Raw genomic sequence first — 10,932 nt, forward strand, 5'->3', positions numbered from 1 at the left:
GTCCGGGCAGAAGTCAGACGTGCGGAGGGCGCGGCCCCGGGATTGTGCCCTCTCTACCGCGGCCGGTGAATCTCCTTTTGGGGGAATCTCCTCAAAGCTGCCGGGTGGAACCTTGTGGCTAATGCAGGGCCGGCGGCAGTTTGCCAAATTAAGAACACGGCGTGTGAAAAACCCTTTACCGTTTACTTGAATTCCCATATTAGTAGAGCACAGAGCTGAGGCGGTGGTTGGCGATTGTCGCCCTCCCACATCTGAGGACTGTTTCGTAACTGCTTTGGGGGGCATTGCTTCGTCTTTCTCTGTTTATCCACTCCACCGGCACTTATTTCCCTTTTTTTCCACTTTTGCATTTACTGGTTTCACCTACGTTCGCGACTGCAGCCTGCTGCCCGGGACAAGTTTTAATGGGATATTTGTATTAACCCACTTATTTTGCTGTTGAGGCATATTTATTTCTTGCCTAGTAAAATATTAGAAGAAGTTTGCATATATGAAAATTTTAAATTAGATAAGACATACTAATCATAAAAACTCAGACATACAATAGATTTTGAATGTCAGGAGCTGTTGAGACACATGTGACACGTATTTGGTGACAATGCACATCTGCAGGGAATGTATTAAGGCTAGTTTTTAATTTTTATAGTCATTGGTTCTTGAAAATTTTTCTGGGAAAAGAGTTTGACAGCTAAAAAGAAAGTGTCATAAAATCTACAAAAATTACTGGTAGACCTAGGAATCTGGGAGACCCGTAACCATTAATTGCAGGGATCAAAAGGGAAGGAATAGGAATATCTTGGATAAAAGATAATGGGTTTAGTTTGGATGTGTTGAACATAAAATCTGTGAAATGTTACCTGCTCAGTGTTTGAAAATGAAAACTTGAAAACCAGGAGTTAATGAGGTACAAAATTTAAAGTAATTTATATTGCAATTATAGTGAAGATACAGGATTGAGGAAGAACCAAAAAGAAATTTTGTGGAGTTACATGAGACCTTAATATTGAAACAAATTGACTTTAGTTTGTATCTTTTCCCTTTGTTCTTAATGTTTTGTTCATACATCCTTTACCCCAAGCTCTACATTTTAAACTCTGCTTTCAGTATAAATTATAAAAATATCTAAGATACTTGACTCCTAGCGTCTCCGCATCCTTATTGGTAATATATCTACCTTACAGAATTGTGAGGATTAAATCTTATGACATGCTCTTATAAATGATAGCACCTTGTGTAGACAATCAGTACAGCCTAGTATCCTTTTCTTTTTTCCCTAACAAGATTGTAGTTTTTTTCTGTGGCTTGCTCACCTAGAATAGGAATAATCTCAACTTGAAGGGCTACTTCAATTTCTCAGATAATTTCCTCAAATTCCCTAGAATTTCCTGGTCTGTGTCCTTGGAAAGGATATGATGTTGTGATCTATGATATGGACATTTGCTTCCCACACATGTTAATATTTTTATGGATGAAGCCTAGTTGACATTTAATCTTTGTCATTCATATAAAGATCTACTCAGGTGGGAGATTTGTCTTTTCTTCGGGAAAGCCTATGGTAATTTATACTTTGTATGAGACTGCCTCGTATACAAATTCAATAGTGGTATCTTAACTATAAAGATCATAGTTTCTATGCATAAATTTGTTCTGTCATAAGCCTTGAGAAGACGTTTTGGGGAATCTACCAGTATAGGATATCAGAAAAGGATCTACCGAAGGGAGTCAAGAAGGGATGGCATGGTTACAGTGGAGAATTTCAAGAAAGAATTCCAGATCCACATTTTCATCTCCATAGGAGGATTCATCTGGATGCCTGATGGGCACTTAAATGCAACATATCAAAAGGTGAGGTAGGTGTGTATCACCCAATAAACTACAGACATCTTTACAATGTGAAATATTTTAGACCTATAAAAAGGTTAAGAGAATGATGTCATAACTCTGAATTTTCCACTGTCCTCAAGAAATGAAACTTTACAAAGAGAATTGTTCTTGATTGCTTTGCTCGAAATGAACATAGTGAATGAATGTTCGGGACTAACTAGCGATCTGTACAGTATCTTCAATTTACCGACCCTTGAAAATTGCTCTTCCATGTGGTTTTCTCAGTATACACTTTCTCTCACAGTATATGAGTTGTTCCACATGTTTACCAATAATTGGTTTTGTCAAATTTTAATGAACATGGAAGAAGTGAATTGTCTCATTATGCTATTAATTTGCATTTTCCTCATAACTGGTAAGGTTGAGAACTTTATTTATTGGTCATGAGAACACCCTACTCTGTAAAAAAATTTCTTTGTAAGTCTTTTGCCCATTTTTGATAAGTATATTTTTGGATATGAATTCTTTGTTATGTGTGTGGCAATTATCATCCCCCAATCTGGTCTTACTCTTTCACCTTTCTGCTGTATCCTTTGATGATCCCTCAGTATAGTTTTAAAAATTATTACAGTGTATTCAAACTTAGCAAATTTGTCCTTTGAGTTACATGATTTTATTTCTTTCTAAGAATTCATTCTCAGTCTCAAGATTTTAAAAGTATTTTCCTCTATCTTATACTTAGTTCTTCACACTTATGTTTTTAATCCATTTAAAACTGATTTGTATGTGTGGTGTGAAGTAGAGATGTAATCAGTGATATGTTGGTAAACTGGCTCTCGCTTGGTCTGGAGAGCCCTGAGATGTAGCATTTGCTGATTTCCATTGTATAAAATACTCCCAGCATGGCTGTATCCCAGCCATAACAGTTTTAAAATAAGTTTTTTAAATTCTTGAATATTTAGCAACTGGTCAATTTGATCTACCTCCAGTATACCACTATGTCCTGTTATATTTTAGTTGTTCATATACAGGGTTTGGAAGAAGTAATACCCTTTTGTACTTGAGTGTGATATTGTTAGGTTACAGAATTACATGAACAAATAACAGCACAAACAATGCCCCTTTTATGAGCTGGTAATCTTTTTATTAGGAAATCATAAGAGTATAATTCTGTAAGAGTTTAATAAATACTGATAGCCTTCTGCAATTCTAGCATTTTTTTTTATAACTAAACTTTCAATCAGAGTGTGGCATCCAAATTCAAGGTTATATTCTTCAGCAAAATTTCAGCATAAATTCTCATTCTGCCAATTAAGGACAAGATATAAACTTTAACATTCTAGTAAGTGAAATGTAAAATTAATAATCCTATAGGGTAAATCAGGACTAAAAGCCAAGATACATATCAGAGTAGACATGAACAGACATGGGTCTGAAAATTCTGGAATACTATAGGCAGCCTTAGAGTTTTCCTCAAGGGACATTCCAGGTTCATTCTCACAAATGGAATAAAAAAAAGAATTGAAGTCCCAATTAGAGCATAGGTATAATTATTTGAGCCTTAAAAAAATCTAGAGTTACCAAGCTTATCCTGTTCATAGTAAAACTTTCAGTAATGGATTCATAAAAGTCAATATTAACTAGTGTAAATCCCGGAATGGTTTAGGTTTCTGTGACTGAATAAGTTATCTGAAATAGACTTATTGGTTATCAGTCATTTAAGTGTTGAGAAAATATTTATGAAAAATGATAATTTGGGTTTCATAATTTATCTGCTTGGCAATAAAACCATAGCTTCAGCATAAAGAAAATAAAGATCTGTAATCTTTTACCACCCCCTATAATTCCTATTGAAATCCATATGAATATGGTTTAGAATCTTTCATAACAATATTAAAAATTCTCAGTTTAGGGTGGTGCCTGTGGCTCAGTGGGTAGGGCACTGGCCCCATATACCAAGGGTGGTGGGTTCAAACTTGGCCCCAGCCAAACTGCAACAAAAAATAGCCAGCCATTGTGGTGGGCACCTGTAGTCCCAGCTACCTGGGAGGCTGAGGCAAGAGAATTGCCTAAGCCCAGAAGTTGGAGGTTGCTGTGAGCTGTGACACTACAGCACTCTACTGAGGGTGACAAAGTAAAACTCTGTCTCAAAAAAAAAAAAGTTCTCAGTTTAACCTAGTATTAATGTTCCTCCATCAAGGTTGACTGACATTAGACTCACCTTTGGTCCTGGACTCCTTCCTGCCTTATACAAATTTCTGTATAAGCTTTAAAGTTAACTTTTAAATGGAATATTGTAAGAATGGAACATATTTTAAGGAAAATAAACAGATCATATCTTTCTGGAAATTAGAAATTATACTGCTTAGTTCCCTGGTCTTTAGTAGATCAATGCTAAAACAAATGAAGACTAAAACATCTTGGCCCCCCAAAATAAGTTCCCAAAGGATGTATAATATTGATGCGTAATTTGTTACATAATCTAAGAGGTAAAGAACATATAAAAAGTATTATATGTCTTTCATCCACAAATAATTAAATCCTAAATGTAAATGTGTTGAAGTATTTTAAGATTTAGTTAGAAATAGATTAGGATATAATAACCCATAGGGGTCAGTATAAACTTAGAATTGAAAGAGACCAGGTTCTGATTAAAGACATGATTTTGTCAATTAAGACATTGTTATTTTTGAAAAAAAATTTCAAAAGCTAAGATATAATGTCAGACATACAAATACTCTACTCATTACCTTAAGGTTAAAAATCACAAGTGAACAGTGTTCTTTCCACTGCTGGAGTCTAAGCCAGTGATTCTGATGATTCCAGACGTATTCGTATCAGTGAAGTAGATGTCTACAAAAATATATTTATTTCAGGCAGAACATATGTAAATTCAGGGGGAAAATGAAGTGTTTACTGTGTAAATAATAAAGTGATACAGAATTCAAATATATTTCTCATGCTTAATGTACTGTGTTGTAATCATTGAGAAGGGAGGGACTACTTGAAACAATGTTAATAGTATTTCTAAAATATCGTTGCATCTTAGGGGAAGTTAGCTAAAATAGGTTCTAAGATTTATTGCCCTCGCAAGAAGTTAGTAAAATATAATAAAATCATATTGAAGAACTTTTATTAAAATAAAGCATGCATTCACCCAAAAATGTTATTTATTATGCTACAGAAAGTAACCAATTACTTGTAGTTTGGCACTTATCAGAGTTTTTAATTCTGGTTAAATATGCTATTAAGGTAATGTCTAAATCAGTGCTTTTAAGTAGAAATTAAATCTGAACTACGTGTAATTTTAAAAATTTTAGTGGCCACATTAAAAAGAGGACAAAAACCAATGAAGTTAATTATAATAATGTATTTAATTCAGTGTATCCAAAATATTATCATTTCAACATGACATCAATATAAAGTCATTAATAGGATGTTTTACATTATCTTTTCACACCAACTCTTCAGAATCCTGTTTGTAATGTGCACGTAAGATCACATTTCAGTTAGACCAGCACATTGCAAGTTTCAATAGTCCCCATGTGGGACAATGCATTTTTTTTTTTTTTTTTTTTGAGACTGAGTCTCAAGCTGTTGCCATGGGTAGAGTGCCGTGACATCTTAACTCAGCAACCTTCAACTCTTGGGCTTAGAGATCTTCTTGCCTCAGTTTTTCTAATTTTAGTAGAGACAAGGGTCTCACTTTTGCTCAGGCTGGTCTTGAACTTGTGAGCTCAAGCTATCCACCCAGCTTGGCCTCCCAGAATGTTAGGATCATAGGTGTGAGCCATCGTGTCCAGCCACAAGTGCAGTTCTAAATGCTAAAGGGGAGCATTGAGGCAATTATCCAGGTGATAAAAGGCGAACAAGCAAGCAAACATACTTTTCTCTGCATAAGTTATTAGTTTATGTAAAGTGGTTTTAATCCTGTGTATTCTACGTATTGAATCTATTTCATTTCAATTTTTTTTCCTGAATATAGTCAATGCACAGATATCCTGATCTCTTTTTTTATTCATCTGAGTTTATGTCCTTAGCTTTCTTTCTCCAGGAATTAATTGTAACAACAGGGTGATCCCCAGAGGATCTGACATTTTAAACAGTCTGCTCTTAGCTGAACTTCAGATAGTAATTGTTGGTTCTCATTTAGTAGTATTCTTTTTTTTAGGGGAGGGGCATAGTCTGACTCTGTTGTCCTGGTGGAGTGCCGTGACATTATAGCTCACAGCAACCTCTAACTCTTTGGCTTATGAGCTCCTCTTGGGTCAGCCTCCTGAGTAGCTGATCTCACTCTTGCTCAGGCTGGTGTCAATAACCTGAGCTCAGAGGATCAACCACCCTTGGCTTTCCAGAATACTAGAATTACAGGTGTGAGGTGCCCAGCCTCTCACCCAGAATTCAACACTTCATTCTACTGCCTGTATTTTTCATTACTGCGATAACTGTTTGGCAAATTCTTATGTAAAGCTCTTTTTGTTAAAGTATCAAGAACTTTGGATTCTCTTTTCCCTACAGTTTTTACCCTGTTGAAGATTTGCTTCAACTTCAAAATAAATTAAAACTGTAAAAGAAAATAAAGATCTCAGAACCATCCCCCTAATCCCAACTCCTATGCGAAAGGGAAGGTGAAGGCTTCAGGCACCTATGAAAGACTGGCTCCACTGATTATTTATTAAGGAAATTCTTTGCTGCCCTTCCATAAATAAGGAAATGAAAATTATAACTTCGGGTCTGCAAGCTGCATCTAGTTCCTAAACTAAAATCTGTTCAATTGTACGCTAATGATGAAGTACAAGTTTATCTTCACAGATGCAGAACAGAAATATCAGATATTTTTCACCTACCCAGGGACATCTACATAATTGGTGCTTCCCTCATTCCCTTTTTCTCCTCTAACATTCGTCCTAAGTAAAATGTAGATTTTCCTGAGTCTCGCAGAATGTAACCATTTTGTCTCACTACCCGTGCTGCCCTTGCCAATTTATGTTCTATATTCCCTGTTGCCCTTTCAATATTGAAACATCTAAATTCCCCTTGAGAAAAACAGCCATAGATCTATATTTTGTGTTTTTCTGGGGTGCTCCCTCAATTGGCTTAATTGATTGAAATTTTTGCCTTTGTCACTGATTTGGAGTCAGCAAAAGTATGGACACCCTTCCCGTTTTACCCAACTCAGTAAGTAACTGGTAATATCTTAATTTCTCCATGAGGCTTCTCAGCATTTTCTAGTATTAAGCTCTTCATATCCCATGCCCTATTTTGTATTACCTGCCAATGTCCTAGGCTTTGCTGCTTGGTAGTATCCAGCTGTATCACTTGTTCTATTATTTTTCCCAGGCTTTCATTCAGACTCCTGGTGTAGGTAAAGCTGGCTTCCACTAGTTCAGGTATTGGTCATTTATTTGTCCCCTTTCTCCAGAAACATCATATCTTTTTAAGGATTTAATATTAGATGAAGCTCATGTATAAACCAACCACAAGCCATCTTCCACTGAAATCTTCCAAAGGGAGTTTCCTGCCTTACTTGATGTGACTTACTCAGATTTTGTAGTAGCATTCAGCCTTTCTGGAAATATCCAGTTTTTGAAATCCTCTTAGGAACTGTAGAGCTACAAGCAGAGCTCTTTCTACCTAGGTTTTCTGCTATGGAGAGAGCATTCCCAGCACCATTAATAAAAATACTGTGCACTTTTCCACTTGCCAGTAATACTCATCCAGCAGCTGAGATGCCATGAAAGTGCATTCCATGGTTCAATTTTATGGTATGCTTTGATCCAGGCATGGCTGTACACTGCTTTGAATTTCAGCAATCCCAAATGACAGTCTTCAGGAAGAGAGGAAAAATACAATCAGAGTCAGTTAATGTAATAATATGTGGGAATTATGGTTTAATAATTCACTCTCACACACAAGTGGGGTTCAAAAGATGAATGTTTCCCACTGCATCTCTAAACAAAAATGACTTTGGATTAATTGTCAGTAGAAGGAAGTGTCTTAGAGACATGTTTAATGTCTAGCCCTACTCCAAATTACCTGTGTAGTCTCGGGAAAATTCTGTTTTCCGTGCTCAAACTTCTCAACTTTAAAATGGGAAGAGGAACAGCACCTTCCTGTTGCTGTGAAAATCAAGAGCAAGTATATAAAACAGTGTGTGATCGGCGTCCAAGGCTCAACAAATATTAGCTACTATTTCCACACACCAGAGACTTTCTTCTCTTTGGTTTTCTTGGGTTTTAATCACTTCAAATTTTCATAGCCTTTTAAATTCTACGTCTAGCTCTCAGTCAGAGGTGTACACCCAATTTTCTCCTGAGTAAAACTGAAGGTGGAATAGGAGAGGGACTTTAAGCCCTTCTAGCCCTTCTAAATGAAACAGCTACAAGATAAGCCCTTTTCTTGTTCATGCTAGTTTATCAACGTACAATTTCCATGCATTGTTTGTTAAAAGAAAATTTCTGGGTTATTTTATAAATCTTGCCAAAGACTCCATATCAGGAGCAGCTGAGGATGGAGGTATACCTAGTATGAGAACCTATTCTAGAGGGGGGGAATTTCTGGGAATGATTAATCAAAGCATGATAATTCTGAGAGGAAAAAAAGAGGGACTGTTTTCCCTCAAAGTCTCTTTCCCATCATAGGGAAGACCTTTCCCAGACTTCTTCTCCCCTCTAGACATCAGACTCTTCAGTCGCACTGCAAGAATTGTGTTATATGCCTTTATTTAAATAAAACTACCTCCAGGAAAAGGTGGCTATGATAGATTTACTCCTCTGTATTCTCACATGGGCCTGGGAAGAACATAGCTTTCAATCATGCCTGAACCAAATTCAAGTTCTGTTACTGGGCCATATCTAGTGTAGGAGCTGCTCCTCCGTCAAGCAAATTTTACAAATTGGTTGTATTACATGTTTGTCAATAATAAAAATTACAATAAATTTCATTCTATATGGATTATACAAACAAAAGTACTAAAAAATAATATAACATTTGAACCTTTATTACAGTAGTTAAGAACTCAAGTCACTAGGATTTCTTAAATTGCTCCAATTTTTCACTTTCTTAGAAGTCTGCTAGATTTGATGGCCTTCCTCATGACATTGCACACCTTAACTAGTTAACAATTTTTAATTTTAAGAGGTTACTTTCTCTCCTGGCAAACAATACTGGCAAAGTTAAAAATATTATGAAAGCTATAAAAATTTTTGAAACTAGAGCTAAATATAATGTAATATTTTAAGAGGAATCATACTAAAGATGTTGTTATTAGAAACATTTCTCTTGCACAAATTGAAACAGTACAATATACACATTTTAACACATGCCTGTTAAAAACACATTTACATTAATCATTTAGAAATCTGTTACAACAAATGTGGTAGACTAAGATATTTCACTATTGTATGTGGAAAATACACAAATTTCCCATCATTATATTACTATTTATAATATGATTTTAAAATGTTCCATTTAAAATGTTTTAATGTCTGTGGTATAATTTACACCTCCTTGGATGAGGAATCTATATATAGTGTTCTTACTGGACAGTCATACCTATTAGTCCTACTCTGTAGTCAGGAGATAACAGCTTTTGGTTGGATAATCAACAATGCCTAATACTTAAGTGTTGTAAACTGGCAAACCACAAATTGATTAGAAAAAAATTAAACATCTTTAGATACTAGATTTCCTCTGCTCTATGACCTTAACAATGGCCATTGCTTTAAACATTTATGTCATTCTAACGTCATTTTCATATTCTATCCCTGGTTTAAAGAATGAAGTTGAATGTGTCATGTTCCTCATCTGCCTATGTCTCCAATTTCTCTTTTCATTTCCTCATTTTTCAAATAATTTTCTCTTCCCACCAGTATTTTTAGGCATAAGGGCCTACAATAGTTATGTTCTCTTCTGATGCGCTCTTCTCTGTTTAATATTAGGTCTACCATAAAGTATAGTTAATATTCACCTTCAGTATTTTATTACACTTGAGTCAGCTTTTGTTTAAGTGAGGTTCTTCTCTGTAGATTCCTCAAGAAAAAACTCATGAGAGCAAGATTCCTTAAGTTCTTGTATAAACCTGTGTGTTTCCTTTGAACTATTTGAACTGTTGTTTGGCTGGAAATAAAATTGTTGGATCATAGATCTTCTTTTCTTTAGGTTTTTTATTTTTGATAGTTGAGGATATCACTATGTTGCCTGGACTGGAGTGTAATGGCTACTCACAGGCACAATCATAATAAATGGCAGCCTCGAACTCCTGCGCTCAAATCATCCTCCAACATCAGCTTCCCTAGCAGCTGGAAGCAGATGCCTCCTTCCACATCCAACTTCTTTTCGTAAGGATTTTTCATTCATTTCTCAATTGTCTTTTTAAAAATTAAATGTTTAGGGGAAAAGTCTGAGGGCAGTGTGATTTTTCTTCCCTTATAAGTAACTTAAGTTTTTTTACCCACGGGGTTGTTTTATTAATTTCAAATCCAGTAACTTTACTAGGATATATCTTGATATTGAAGATTCTGACTCAGCTTTCCCTGAAACCTGGGGAACTCTTTTTGGGGTAGATTCAAGTTATATTTCTTTTAGGAAAGTTGCCTTGAATTATGTCTTTAAATATTTACTTATTTCTATTATTTTTGTCTTTAAAATACCAATTATTTATATGTTGGATCTCTTTTGGCCTTCTTCTATACATATCATCTTCTTTCCAACCCTTTTAAATTTGTTATTTCATTTCATTTTATTCAGTTTTATTCCACTTAGTGCCTGGCCCCTGAGAATTCATTATTTCCTTTTTTCCTATTATTATTATTTTTATCTCATCACTAAGTTTTTATATCTATCTTTTTTTGTACTATTGTTTCATAGAAGCTAATTTGTTTAAGATCATGGTTAGCTATTTTTATCTGCTCGATGACATTGTTTTTCTGTTCCATGATCATCACCTACCATTTGTCTTTCTTATCCCAGTTTTCATTTATTCCTTATTATATCTTTATATGGATTCTGTGCTCATAATATTTTTATTTCTCACCATTTGTTTATTTATTTATTTATTTATTTTTCAGACCATTATGGGGGTACAAACATTTTGGTTACATAAATTGC

This window comes from Nycticebus coucang, chromosome 5 (genome assembly GCF_027406575.1).
Source record: "Nycticebus coucang isolate mNycCou1 chromosome 5, mNycCou1.pri, whole genome shotgun sequence".
Taxonomy (NCBI): domain Eukaryota; kingdom Metazoa; phylum Chordata; class Mammalia; order Primates; family Lorisidae; genus Nycticebus; species Nycticebus coucang.